Source organism: Neofelis nebulosa, chromosome 10 (assembly GCF_028018385.1).
Source record: "Neofelis nebulosa isolate mNeoNeb1 chromosome 10, mNeoNeb1.pri, whole genome shotgun sequence".
Taxonomy (NCBI): Eukaryota; Metazoa; Chordata; class Mammalia; order Carnivora; family Felidae; genus Neofelis; species Neofelis nebulosa.
In genome coordinates, this window is record NC_080791.1 from 53,205,525 (window position 1) to 53,220,119 (window position 14,595).

The following is a 14,595-nucleotide window of genomic DNA, read 5'->3' on the forward strand; positions in this document are numbered from 1 at the left end:
CCAATGGGCCAGTATACATAAACAGATATTCGGTGTATCTGCAGTATTAACATTTTATAGGAAGAGGGAGGGATTTGGACAAATGTCTATAAAGCCTTCCTGGCAGCAGGGGGAATGAAAAGAAAGACTGAGCACCTCTAATGTAACTGAATAAACAGTAGCATTACAGCCAGATGTGCCTACGTTCAAAGCTGCCTCCCTCATTTAACACCAACTGTGGACAAAATTCATTACTTTCCCTGTGCCTCAGTTTCCTTATCTGTAAAGCAGGATGATAACATCTCCGATCACAAGATGGTTCTGAGGCTTGAATGAAATGATACGTGTCACTCTCTTGGCCCTTAGTCAGTACAGTGAATGTTATTAGGGGTGACCACACTGCTCCCATCCAGCCCACACACGCATGTTCCAGGGAGGGCCCAGAGCTGATGAGATTTGCCGAAGGATTGGTTTCCAGTCTCTGCTGTAGGCCATGAGCAGCACGTGTAAGAGAATTCTCTTCTCTGGGACTAAGTGAATGTGCAGTGTCCCAGAAGCTCTTGGTCTGAGAGGGGGATGGGGTGATCCATTTGAGTTATCAAAGACAACATTTTCTGGTGCTTCCTTCAGAGATGCAATTAATATTCAACTTATTTAGAGCGATTAATGGGAAAGAAGCTGAGACATCCAGGTGGAGTCGAAGCTTATTAGTGTTTGTCTTCTAAGGGGAGAGTTTGGGATTTTCCCATGGATTGTGAGTTAATTTGGGGACCTCAACCTGATCTCTTGGTGCCTAAGACCTTGAACCAGCATTTAGGGAAGAAGCTATTGACCCAGGACCAGCCAGGCGGGGTATGAGCAGACTGGGGTAACCCTGGGCAGGGAGGGGTTGGTTAGCAGGGACAGTTGGGAAAGGAGGGTTGGGTGACCCTTCCTGGTTACCCTACAGCTCTGTGCTTCCCTCTGTCGACACCCTCACTAGCGCCCCGAGATAGCATGTGTAGATGAGAATTACCTAAATAGTACCTGGCATGTAGCAGACTCTCATCACACATATATTGGATGATTAACTGCCCGCCAACCCCAAAATTATAACATTTTTATTTAATATGGGTTAAGTGTTTTACTGCATTACCTCACTTAACCCTTATAGCAACTCAACTATTATTTTCTTCATAATCATCCCCATTTTATAGATAAGGAAACTGAGGCTGAGTTTTAGGATGTTTTCTCAGACGACTACAGTGCAGAGCCAGGGGAAGGCCTGACTCCCAACCCTGGCTGCGTATCCGCTGCCAGTACTGTGTATCCTCAAGGGCAAGGCTGGACTCCGGCTCAGTTCTAAACCCCAGTGCCTGGCACAAGAATGGAGCGAAGAGTGTTCCTGTCCAGCAGTGGGCACGCTGTCTCCCTCATCTTGCCGCCTTCCAGGACCACTGCTGCCTCAATGCCCATCTGGGCCTGTCGAGTCAGACTGACTGGCAAGACACCACCTCCGTGTTGCTGACGCACGGCTGGCAGGGCCCAAGCCTGGGAGCCAGGGAGCACTGCTGTGCTCTGTGGGACCAGGCAGAGGGAACTTCCTTCCAACACCAGCTCCATTTCCCTGCAAGGCCTGTCCTCTGCAGCGAAGAACAGTGTCTGGGCGGGTTCATTATCTCTGCTCTGAACATGTCAGGGCCGGGCCTAGCAAATCCAGACGTGGCCTGGAGAAATGCCCTGCCGCTCTCTCGCTCTCACAGCCTCAGACTACCCACCCCACCCGCCTCCCCACCACCGGAGGAAACACGCACGAACAAGAAAGACAGGGATTTGGGAGGCACTGGAGACAAACTAGGCTCTAAGACGATAAAATAATCTCTCGCTTTGTAAGGCATGTTGCAGTTGGCCAGTATTTTCCTGCACATCCTCTCGTTGCTCTTCGCAACAACCCGTTGAAGGGGTGGGGAGTTGTTCACATGTCAGCCAGGGCAGTGAGGGTGTGCTCCAGGAGCAGGTGTGGGGCTGGAGGGGCCTGCGATGTCTCCTCACCCAGCTCCTCCCAACCCCGGGCCCGAGGAGGAAGGGACTGTACTGCAGCTCTCACAGGGGGCAAAGGGCAGAGCCAGGACTTGAACCTGGAACCCATTGACTGCAAAGGCTGTGTTCTGTGCCCATTGAGTGGGCACATCTCAGAGAGGAGAGAGACACCCTGGGCAGCCACTGGGCCCAGAGTAGCAGGTAAAATCTGGGGAGCCTCACGAAGGACAGCATCCAGGTTTGGAGTAGAGGGCATTAGGCTTTATTGCACTTGCCTCTTGTCTTGGAGCTGTGTGGTGGGTTCTGGTCTAGCCGTGCCCAGGAAAAGAAGAGAGGAGGTCAGAAACAAAGCAATAAAACCGAGGAGCTGGGCCTTCAGAGATGTTGAGGAGGGAGCCCAGGGTGGCCTCCAAGATAGCACCCCTGCAACAGAGGTCTGCTTGTGACCCTCTCTACTTAATGATTTCTGTGGCTTCCTCTTGCCCTCCAGAGGAAGCCCAAACTTCTCACTGTATCGTAGAAGGTCCTATGTTACTCTTTTCTCAGAAAAGTTTATCGTAAACAGCAAAGAGCATGGGCTCTGGGTTTAAATCCTGACTCTCCTACTTCCAAAGGGTATCGTCCAGAGCAAGTGTCTTAACCACTCAGTGCTTCTGTAACTGTGTGTAAAACTGACATAGCAGTGGGGCACCTGGGTGGCTCAGCTGGTTAAGCGTCCAACTTGAGCTCAGGTCATGGTCTCCCAGTTTGTGAATTCGAGCCCCACGTCGGGCTCTGTTCTGATAGTTCAGAGCCTAGAGCCTGCTTCAGATTCTGTGTCCCCCCCCCCCCCGCCCGTTGAAGAACTAAAACATTAGAATATCGTAATAGCAAAAACTGACATTAGTCCAGATGTCCTTCACAAAGGGCAACAATGTGTGGTAAATCCAGACCAAGGGACACTCCTCAGCAATAAAAAAGTATGAACTAGTGACACCTGTAACATCTTGAAGGAATCTCCAGGGAATTTGGGTCGAGGTGGGGGGAGCCATAAGATTACATACGGTATGGGTCCACCGATAGAACATTTTCAGAATGACGGAAATGTAAAGGTGGAGGTCAGGTTAGTGGTTGATGGGGTTTAGGGACAAGGCAAGGAGGTGTCCCAAGGGAGTGGGTGGGGCTTTTAAAGGGGACCGTGAAACCCTTGCAGTGAAGGAATCCTCTCAGTATCCTCACTGTGATGGTGGGAACACAGCCTGCACCAGTGATGAAATTGTGTAGAACTGAGCACACCCACACACGAATACATATAATACTGGGGAAATCTGAATACGCTTGATGCATTGTATCAGTATCAGTACTCTGGTGATAGCATTTGTGCCTTTTCAAAACATTACCGTCGTGGAAACTGGGCCAAGTGCATAAGGGATCTCTCTGTATTACTTCCTAGAACTGCACGTGAATCTATAATGACCTCAATAAAAAGTTCAATTCAGAGAAACAAGGTATTACGAGTGACTTCTAAAAAGAAACATAGGTACGATTGAATACCCCAGTGTGCCCCCCAATCTTATTCCTCTCCTTCCTAAGAAGCAGCCACTGTCCACACTTTAGTATCGATCACTCTCACGTTTTTATATTTTTTTCCCAAAGATTTTATTTTTAAGTAATCCTCTGGACCCAGTGTCGGGCTCGAACTCACTACCCCAAGATCGAGTCACACATTCTACCGATTGCTCCAGCCAGGCACCCTGCATGTTTTTATGTTTTTCCTACACGTGTATGTATGCATGAGTAACAGATAATGACCTTCGGTATGTTTTTAAACTTGGTATATGTTGTATACTTTTTAGAACTTACCCACTGCATATAATCCATTGTGTGACTATCACAGGGATTAGTTACTCTTTCTTTTGTGAAATGATGGGCTTGGTTATTTCCAGCCTTGTGGGATAAACTATGCCGACATGGACATTCGTGCCCATGTGCCCTTGTCCACGCACAAGAGTTTATCCAGGATATACCCCAGGGGCACATGGGATGGCTGGGTCATCGGGCATGTGCATTCTTAGTTACTGAACACTGCCAAACTTCTTTCTAAATTATACCTATTTATTCTCCCTCAAGCAGCAGGTGAGACTATCTGGGGCCCTGCATCTTTGCCCACGTGGTAATGTCAGACTTTAAAAATCTTGCCAACCTGGTGGGTGTGAAATAGTATCCTCCTGTTTAAATTCCCTTGGCATCTTCTCCTATGAATCATGATTTTCTGTGCCCACATCCTATCTCTTCCACCCAGACTAGAAGCTCCTAGTCACAGGCTTCCAGAGATATGTACCCAGCACACAATAGGGTCTCAAGATTTGTGTAATGAATGGAAAAAAAAATAATTCTAGATGCCTTCACTTGGGCAAATCATAGTTGCTTTGTTTCTCTTCCTTCCTTTTTTTTTCTTTTAAATATTCAATCACGGGCTTTTAAAAAATAACATAATTTTTGGGGCGCCTGGGTGGCGCAGTCGGTTAAGCGTCCGACTTCAGCCAGGTCACGATCTCGCGGTCCGTGAGTTCGAGCCCCGCGTCAGGCTCTGGGCTGATGGCTCGGAGCCTGGAGCCTGTTTCCGATTCTGTGTCTCCCTCTCTCTCTGCCCCTCCCCCGTTCATGCTCTGTCTCTCTCTGTCCCAAAAATAAATAAAAAATGTTGAAAAAAAAAATTAAAAAAAAAATAATTTTTAAGGGTGCCTGGGTGGCTCGGTTGGTTGAGTGTCTGACTCTCGATTTTGGCTTGGGTCATGATCCCAGAGTTGTGGGATCCAGCCCTGCGTCGGGCTTTGTGCTGAGCGTAACAGCCTGCTTGAGCTCGAGATTCATTCTTTCTTTCTTTCTTTCTTTCTTTCTTTCTTTCTTTCTTTCTTTCTTTCTTTCTTTTTTCTTTCTCTCTCTCGCTCTCTCTCTCTCTCTCTCTCTCTCTCTTACCCTCTCAGCCCTTCCCCCACTCATGCCCTCCCTCTCCCTCTCCAAAACACTAAACTAAAATAAATAACTTTTTTGAAATATATAATTCACCCATTTAAATGATTTTTAATTAGTCCATTCACAGAGTTGTGCAACTGTCAGCACAGTCCATTTTAGAACATTTTCATCATTCCCCCCAAAATACCCATAGCTGTTCCATTCATTGCAGATTTCTCACTCACCCCTAGCCAGAGGCAACCACTACTCTGCTTTCTGTCTGTATGGACTTTGCTCTTTTGGACATTTCGTGTAAAAGGAATTCTACAATTTATGCTCTTTTGTACCCGGCTCTTTTCACTTAGCATAATGTTTGCAAGGTTCACCCATGTTGTAGCATCAATCAGGACTCCATTTCTCTTTTATTTCATAATCATATTCCGTTGTATGGATACACCACATTTTATTGATCGATTCATCAGGTGACTGGCGTTGGGGTTGTTTTTACTTGTTTTACCATTGTGACTGATGCTGCTATGAGCACTGATAAACAAATGTCTATGCGGATGTATGTTTTCATTCCCTTTGGGCAGACAGATGAGAAATCACTGGATCATATGGTATCTAAGTTCAACCATTTGAGGAAACGGCCAGACTGTTCTTCAAGTGCCTGTGGCATTTTACGTTCTCACGGGCAGTGTAGCAGAGTTCCAATTTCTCCACGGCCTCCCCAGTCCTTACTATTATGCTTTGGATTGTAGCTCAATCGGGGGCTTTTGAATCAAGCAGGCTAGGCTAGAATCCCAGTTTTGCTGTTTACTAGCTATGAGATCATAATTAACTTCTGCCTCCATTTCTTCTTCCCTCTGTAAAATGGAATTAATAACAACAGCCACCTCTCAGGACAATTGCATGGCTAGATTAAATAAAACAATAGGCTCGTAAAGCCCTTAGCACAGTGTGGGATTCAGACAGCTCTCCCTGGAACAAAGTAGCAGTGACAGCTTATTATTATGGGCCTCTTCTAGTCCAGGCTTTCTGTCTGGGATGCTCTTAAAGTCACCTTGTACCTCTGAGAGCACTTCCTCTCCTCTGGCTGGGAGCTAAGCTGTGAGTGAGAGGCCCAGAGAGCTGCCCTTCGTTGATGCCCAGAGTTTATGGCAGATGCCAGAAGAGTTCTGCGATTACAGCAATTCTCAGAGCCCCCGAGGCCACCACTGTGTGCTGCCCCACCCTGGCAGGGTCTTACAAGGTGACTTCCCACCCCATGCAGGGCAGAGGGGCAGAGAACCTTAGCAGGCCCCGGTTTAGGAAGCCTCAGATTGGGTCTGAACCATTTGAGTTTATTTAACTAGGTTTTCCCCCCTCCTTGCCTTTGGCAGGAGCCCCAATTTTCATGCTATCATTTTTGCAACAATCACAAACATTATCTGCACACCCGGGCACTGTACAGGGGGAGGAGATGATTGCTTGCTGATTGCTGCTGTTGCTCATTTTGGAGATGACTGTATGGGTGAGAAGGAGGCTGCTGTGTGCCAGGGTGGGGAACAGCAGAGCTCAGTAATGCCAGGGCATGGGGAGGGAGGCCCAGGGGAGGGTCTCTCACCTGGGGAGACCCGGCAGTCAGAGCGGCTCACCGGACAAGGTCTGTTGGTGGAACTGCGCAGCCAGCGTGCACAGGAGGGACAGGCTCATCACCTTCACTGGCACCCACCTCCCCAGCCTTCCCCATCTTAGTTTGGGCACTAGCTTCATTCTGCTGCCGTCTTTATTCTGCACATGTAATCTCTCAAATGCATCCACTTTTCTTCATGTTCTCACTCCTGGATCACTGTAGCAGCCTCCTTAATTCCTTCCTGCCTCCCTGCCTCTAGACTTGCCCCACTCAGTGATCCATTCTCCATCCCACAAGGATCTTCCCCTGAAATCAACAAGAGCAGGTCACTTTCCACCTTAAAACCCTGCCTGCGATGGCTTCCCTTTGCCTTGAGGATAAAATCCACCCTAACCCACTTGCCCCACCTCTTATCCATGCTTGTACAGTTTACTGTGACCTTTGCTACTGCACTGACGAGATCAGGGGTTCATTTATCTGTCTTCCCCACTTGCCCCAGGTTCTCTAAGATCAGGAATTACAGTTTATTTATGCCAGTGTCCTGACATCTGAGAGAGCTTCTGACTCACAGTAGGTGCCCAGTAAATGTTTGCTTCCCTTTACATGTGAATAGTCACTATAATTTTTATTTATTTATTTATTTATTTATTTATTTATTTATTTAAGTTTATGTATTTCGAGAGAGAAAAGAGAGAGTGGGGGAGGGGTAGAGAACGAGGGAGAGAGAGAATCCCAAGCAGGCTCTGCACTGACAGCGCAGAGACTGATGCAGGGCTCGAACTCACGAACAGTGAGATCGTGACCTGAACTGAAATCAAGAGTCTGACACTCGGGGTGCCTGGGTGGCTTAGTTGTCTAAGCACCCGACTCTTGGTCTCAGCTCAGGTCATGATCTCACAGTTTGAGAGTTCAACAGTGCAGAGCCTACTTGGGATTCTCTCTCCCTCTCTCTCTGCCCTTCCCCTGATCGTGCACTCGCACTCTCTCTCTCTTTCTCTCTCTCAAAATAAATAAACTTAAAAATAAACGAGTCTGACACTTAACCAACTGACCCACCCAGGCACTCCTAATGAACTCCTTTGCCTTAATTGTTCCTCTCGTTGACCTTCACCACGCTGAGATACAAATGGTAGCTGTTACTCCCATCTTACAGGTAGGAAACCTGAGGCTTGGGGGAGAGGGGGTTGAGTGATGGTCCAAGGCTCCTACACAGGAGGAAGGGCAAAACAATACTGGTACACGGGTCTTCCAAGGGAGCTCTTGCTAGAACCCCATGAGGAAGGCAAGGCAGGTTACTTTTGCCTGTGGTTCTCAAATTGTGGTCCCTGGACCCCCAGTATCCATATTGCTACTAGAAACACAAATTTGGGGCCCCACCCAGAAGATTATAGAATAGCAAGTGGCCAAGCCCAAACTTCCCAGCTACTGTCTTCCAGCCAAAATCATATTCTCTGTGTTGTCCTGTGTCCTGCTCTAGGGTTACTTGTGTCCTTGACCCCTAGTGATGGGCTCTGCTGTGCCAGCTAAAAGGAATGCTCCTTCCCACAGACCCTCTGCAGCATGGCCTTTTCCCATAAGGTCAGAAAGCCATATAAGGCCTATCCTTCCTACCATGGCTGATTAAACAAGTTTGACAAGTGTCTCTCCTGGGTGACTCTGGATGTTGAGGCAACCAGAGCATGAATCCCTTGTAATGCCCTTGGTAGAGGCATTTCCAAGGCCAGATAATCCCCCAGTGTGGACAGAAACTACACTGACAGGCACAAAGGTCAGAGGCTGTGCATGTGCCTGGAGCAACAGCATTTTCCTCCCCTGCCCCCGCCTTGACTTTGAAACATTCTGTCAAGAATGGTCGGCCTGGAATCAAAAAGCATCCATGTGCCAGCTGAACCAGAGAGAGGTGGGATGAAAACATAAGTTGCCTCCAGTGGTTTTGCCGGATTCCCACATCCCTCCAGGGTGCCAGGCATGAGCACACAGTTAGGAGGAGGGGGCCTGGAAGGCCTGGCCTGAATCACTCTGGTGTGTGACTGTGGATGACCCTTGGTCTCTCTAGGTCAGATTTGCTCTGGTGCTAAGTCCCCAAGGCCCCATCCAGCGCTGATGTGGCATCTGTGGCATATTTGGGGGGGACACTGGCTGCAATGGGAGTCTGGCTGGCTTTCTCCCAACTTCACAGATGGGGAGTCAGCTGATACCACAGGACGCAAGTCAACCCCAGCTGTTTCAGCTGACAGCTGTCTGAAGGTAAGGGGAGAAGAGAAGGAGAGGTCAGCGTCCTCCTGAATCTCTGCGTCTCCGGCTTTGAAGGGCTGTTGAAGGTCATCTTGTCCTTTCCAATCTGCCTTCCCAGTTGCTAAGTCCCTGCTAGCCTACGGGTTCTCAAACTATCGTACATCAGAATTACCTGGAGGGCTTGTAAAAAACACAGATCGCTGAGTCTCATCCCTAGTTTCTGATCCAGTTGGACTGGGGTAAAGCACCAGAATTTATATTCCCAACAAGTTCTCAGCTGCTGCTGCTGAAGGGGCTCTAGCTGTCACATGGAGACAGCGACATGGTACCCGGGGCCATCCTACCCCCACTCTCCTGTGTCCTGGGACAGGAGCTTGCCCTCCGGACAGGGCCCTTCTTCCCTTGCATAGATCCCCCTTAGATGGAGTTTGAAACCTGTCTCCCCTATGGCTCCTGTGCCCGCTCTTCATCGTCTTCCCCTTAGGATCCCTGGCAGGTGTGAATACTTGACAGGGAGACCAGCAGCCGTTACCTCCTCTTGCCAGGCGCCGGGCCAAGCATTTTACATACGGCATCTCGACATCTTGTTGATTCCCTCCAACCGTACAGGGATAAAAATATTATTTCTGCCTCACAAGGTCACTGTAAAAATCAAAAGAATCAAAAAACATGAAATTACTTTGTAACCTCATAAACTGTTACGAGCTTTGTTTTTAAGCGCTCCCTGAGTTTGCTAGGACTGTTTATAACAACTACCACAGATTGAGTGGCTTAAACAACAGAAATGTATTTTTCTCATCTATTCTGGAGGCTAGAATTCCAAGATCAGGGTGCTGGCAGGTTTGGTTTCTTCTGAGGCCTTTATTTGGCTTGCAGATGGCTGCCTTCTCGTTGTGTCCTCACTGGGTGGCCGTCTGATGTCTGGGTGTCCTAATCTCTTAGAAGGACACCAGTTTTATTGGATTAGGGCCCACCCACATGACTGCATTTCACCTTAGTTACCTTTCTAAAGGCCTTATCTCCAAATATAATCACCTTGTGGAGGTACATGGGGTCGGGGCAGGGGGGCAGGTAAAGTTTCAGCATATGAATGGAGGTGGACCAATTCATCCCAAAATAAGCTTCTAATTGAAGCTAGACTAATGACTAGCTGTGGGACTACTGAGAATTCACCTAACCTTTCTGAGCCTTGTTTTCTTCATCATGGCCCAGCGTCTAATATTGCCAGGCACAGTGAAAGGATCTAACTGGGGAGAAAAGATGCTTCAACTCTCTAGGGAATTGAATTTGGAGAATAAAGATGATCAGGATGGAAGCTGGCTGAGAATCAAAGGAGGAGGCCCCTTGTCCAGGCACCACTTTAGGCTAGAGGTGTCCTTACCCCAGAGAAGTAGGAGATAGCCTGGTCTCGTCACATCATTCTCAGCTTTGCAAGGCTTTGTGGACAAGGCCGGAGACCCGGGCCTTGTGAGGCTGTGCCGGCTTCTACCCCCAGCTGTCCGTTCACCAGCTGATCTGCTCCTGGTCTGCAGGGCCTTCAGCCAGGGTGCTGCCTCCAGAGCCCTCTCTGTGAATTCTAGAACTTCCCAGAGAAGAGGTGAATGGTAGGAGAACATGGGCTTTAGAAACCAGCTACATGTCCATCAGCAGCAGAATCATTGACTCATTTATAGTTCGTGGAGTTTGCTGCCATTGTTGTTATTATTACAGGCATTTACTGAGCAGTTATGAGGAAAGCATCCCACTTTATCTTTATAGCAATCCTGAGACGGATGCTATTATTGACTCCACTTCTTAAATGTGTAAACTGAGAGAGCTCAAATAGCTGCCCATGGCCTCAAAACCTGTGACAGAGCCAAGACTTGAACCAAGATCTTTCTGAAGCAACCTTCCTGTGCTTCACCTCTGTCCTACTACGCTCCCGTTAAAACATTGTGCTGTACATGAATATTTAATAACATAGGAAAATACCTTTGATGTTGTATAAGAAAATACCTTTGTATACGAAAATACATTTGATGTTGTGTGTGTGTGTGTGTGTGTGTGTGCGCGCGCGCACGTGTGGTATAGAAAGAGGGGAGGAGAGAGGAAGGACAGACTCACATCAGTGGTTATTTCTGGATGGTGAGATACTTCTCTTTGTTTTCCATAATACCTAGAATAAATATATATTCCTTTCTGCAACAAGGGAAAATGGATTTTTTGAAGTGGAAACCAACAGAGGAGGAATTTGGAAGGGGACAACCCTGGGTGCGGATCCTCCTCGGTAACCTCCCAGCATCTGAAGCTGCCACCCAGTCTCTGGGTCCTTCTGAAGGATCCTGGAACTGGTGGGGTGAGACAAGGAGTTAGGAGTATACCTGATTGGGGTTCTATTTTTGAAAGAGTCCTGTGCTGGCATCCCCCCCGAGAGGGAGCATGGTGTATTTTCCCTGAATAACCACTGCTATTTTTAGAGGGCACCAATGAACTGCACCCAAGGAACGGTGGGGAGGGAGGCAAGGTCCTAGAAGCTTCTGGAGACCCTGGGGTTCCTGAACTGAATCCCAGTCTCTTTCTTCAAGCGAGCCTGCCTGGGGAGTTAGGCATCAGCTTCCCTGTGCCTGTGGTTGCTGCGGCAGGGGCTGCCAGTGTCCCTTATGCCGTGAGGACAGAGAGGGCTGGGGCACCAACCCGAGGGGACCACTTTATGCCCTTGACCGGTGTGCTCCCTACAAGCGTTGTCAGCCCTGGGGCACAGGAAATGTCTAGATTTGATGTCTCTCTGCCACGGCAAGGAAACAGGCAGGAAAGGATTACTGTCTGGGGGCAGAGCCTCCAAGACGTGTTTGTGAAAATTTTTAGAGAGGGGCAGAAATCGATAGAGATTAGAGACAGGTAGATTCTTGGGCCGCAAGGGCACCTCATCTGGCCACCCTGTCTGAGTGCCCTGCCCCCCCTGTGCTCGCGCACCTGCAGTGAAGGAGCCTTCCCCTGAGAGCCCCTCCCACTTCTAGATACTTGTTTGCAGATTTGTTCTAAGAGGGGCCATACCCTCTGCCTAGCATGTATCATGCATAAAGATAAATAATGGTGACAGTGTTGTAGGGTCATATTGGAAGGACTCCACCTGTACTTCCTGCACTGCATCTCATCTGCACTGTAGCATTCAGGGTCAGATCCGTTATCATTCCCATTTCGCAGATGGGGAGGCTGAACCCACGCCTAGCACATAACAATAATGACAGCAAATGTTTATATACTGTGTCATATGTTTGCGGCACGCTTCTAAATGATTTACATGAATTACCTCATCTTCACAAAAACTCTTATAGGTAGTATGGTAATTTCCACTTTGGAGATGGCGACGCTGAAGCACAAAGAGATTAAGTCCATAGTGTAACATCGCAGAGCTTGCAGGCGGCCGAGGCGGGATGCGAACCCTGGCACTCTGGCTCCGGAGGCCATGCTCTTCACTGCCAAGGCCACGTTGTTCTGCATCCCCCTGGATGTTTGTTTGATGAATCGCTGTCTCACCCTGACCCATTCTTCCTCCTCTTTGTGCCTCTCACGCTGGCATCTCCCAGTTCTTCCAGCTGGCCAAGCCCTATCCAGCGTCCGGACTCCTCAGAGTCTGGGCTCCTTCTCCTGGCTGCCTCCTGAGTGTCATCCTCAGGCCTCAGCTTCCTTGTCTGAAGGATGCTCTGATTTCCCCCCGACCAGTCCGCTCCCTTCTTTTTCCTTCCTCATAGCACCTGTGCTTCCTCTCCCAGTACCTATCCCACCCCTGCACTCCCCAGGGCAGAAGGCAGGACAGCACTCCTCTCCACCCACTGCTTCCCCAGCGTCCTGCTCCGTGCCTGACACACAGTGGCTGCTCAATCAATACTTGTCACCTCCATGTGTGGGAGCAGGGCTAGGAAATGGGGCTGGCATCTGTCCTGCAGGAGGCATGGGTGCCATTGAAAACTGGTTGGGTCTGTTCCCCCCAACTCACCACGGTTTAGAGAGCACATTTGTGTCACTGAACAGTCCGGCACTCCTTTCCTCACAAAACCGTGCCCACTGGAGAAGGGAAGCAACAGACTCTGGGAAGGGCGGAGAGAAGGGAAGAAGTCAGCAGAGGTTCTCAGCCCTGGCTGCTCGTGGAGTTGCCTGGGGAACGTTGGCAAACACCCCACCCTCCCTCAGCCTGACCCAGGCCAGAGCGTCTGGAGCTTCGGGGGTGGGGCGTGGGCCTGGCACTTTGCACAAGGTCTGTTTCCTGAGACTGATCCTCCTACATTGCGCTCCACGGGCCATGCCATCCAGAGAGGAGAACGTGTCCTGGAATACCCAGCCCTTTCCTCACTGCTCAATGCCTCCTCCACATGTGCCAGGCCCGAATCAAGGGCCAAAGATTAGCGCAGTAGTGGTATAATACTCATCCTCAGCATTTAATAATAACAGCTACTATCGTTTTTGTTTTTGTTTTCGGTCAACAGCGTAGTGGGCCTTTTGATTCATCCTCTTGCCTAATCCTGGCGAATGCCTGTAAGCTGGGGCTTAGTGGGTGCCATTTTCTGGAGGATGCCCAGGGCAAGCCCAGGTTTGAAGTTAGTCTCTGTGAGTCCCCAGCCTGTGTTCCCACTGACCTGCACAGTCTACAGTGTGTCAGCCTCGGGTCCCGCCACAGGGGAGCGGGGAGGACGGTGCAGGTTGAAGGGCTTCCGGCTTAATCACTGACAAGACTGGGGGAGGAGAATCCTGACTGGAAGCCTGCACATTCTGTACTAGGATTTGGGAGACAGGAAAGGCGGTCACCCCCTCCCCGCCCCCTACCCTGTGCCCCAGCAAAACAATGCATTTTAAATGTCTCCCAAATTGCTAAGCTATTTCACTGCTTTTGAGGAGAAATAGCTTGGGGGAAGAAGCTATTGGCCCTTTATGCCCTGAACAGCAAAACAAAATGCCAAATGGGAAAATGAAATCACAGGAGGTTGTAAGAAATGGGGGCGGAGGGGACACATGGGAATAGTTTGCTGTGCAGGCTTGGGGAGGGGATGGAACCTGCATTTCCGGGTACATCTCTAGGAGGCTGTGTGGTATGGTGGGTTTTGAGCTTGGGCTCTAGGGCCAGAAAAGCCTAATCAAACCACAACCCAGGCCTCATGTTCTGCCATGGCATGCCTGTGAGGATTCAGGGTGAGCAAGGCTCCTCGTAGGCAGAGGGCTCTCTGTGGCTCTTGAAAAACGCAGATGCCCAGGCCACACCATCAGAAGTTCTGATCCCGCTGGTGTGGGGTCAGCCCAGGTAGGGGCAGTTATTAATTATTTCTTTTTTTTAAATTTTTATTTATTTATATTTTTAATATATGAAATTTATTGTCAAATTGGTTTCCATACAACACCCAGTGCTCATCCCAAAAGATGCCCTCTTTAATACCCATCACCCACCCTCCCTGCCCTCCCACCCCCCATCAGCCCTCAGTTTGTTCTCAGTTTTTAAGAGTCTCTTATGCTTTGGCTCTCTCCCACTCTAACCTCTTTTTTTTTTTTCCTTCCCCTCCCCCATGGGTTTCTGTTAAGTTTCTCAGGATCCACATAAGAGTGAAAACATATGGTATCTATCTTTCTCTGTGTGACTTATTTCACTTAGCATAACACTCTCCAGTTCCATCCACGTTGCTACAAAAGGCCATATTTCATTCTTTCTCATTGCCACGTAGTACTCCATTGTGTATATAAACCACAATTTCTTTATCCATTCGTCAGTTGATGGACACTTAGGCTCTTTCCACAATTTGGCTATTGTTGAGAGTGCTGCTATAAACATTGGGATACAAGTGTAGGGG

At 48.9% G+C, this 14,595-nt stretch overlaps 1 protein-coding gene across 14 annotated transcripts in view; it reads left to right on the top strand.

Annotated features, from left to right (window-relative positions):
- Nucleotides 1-14,595, top strand: part of TENM4 (teneurin transmembrane protein 4) — a 2,920,333-nt gene that overhangs the window by 2,409,839 nt on the left and 495,899 nt on the right. The gene's annotated exons all lie outside the window — the stretch shown is intronic.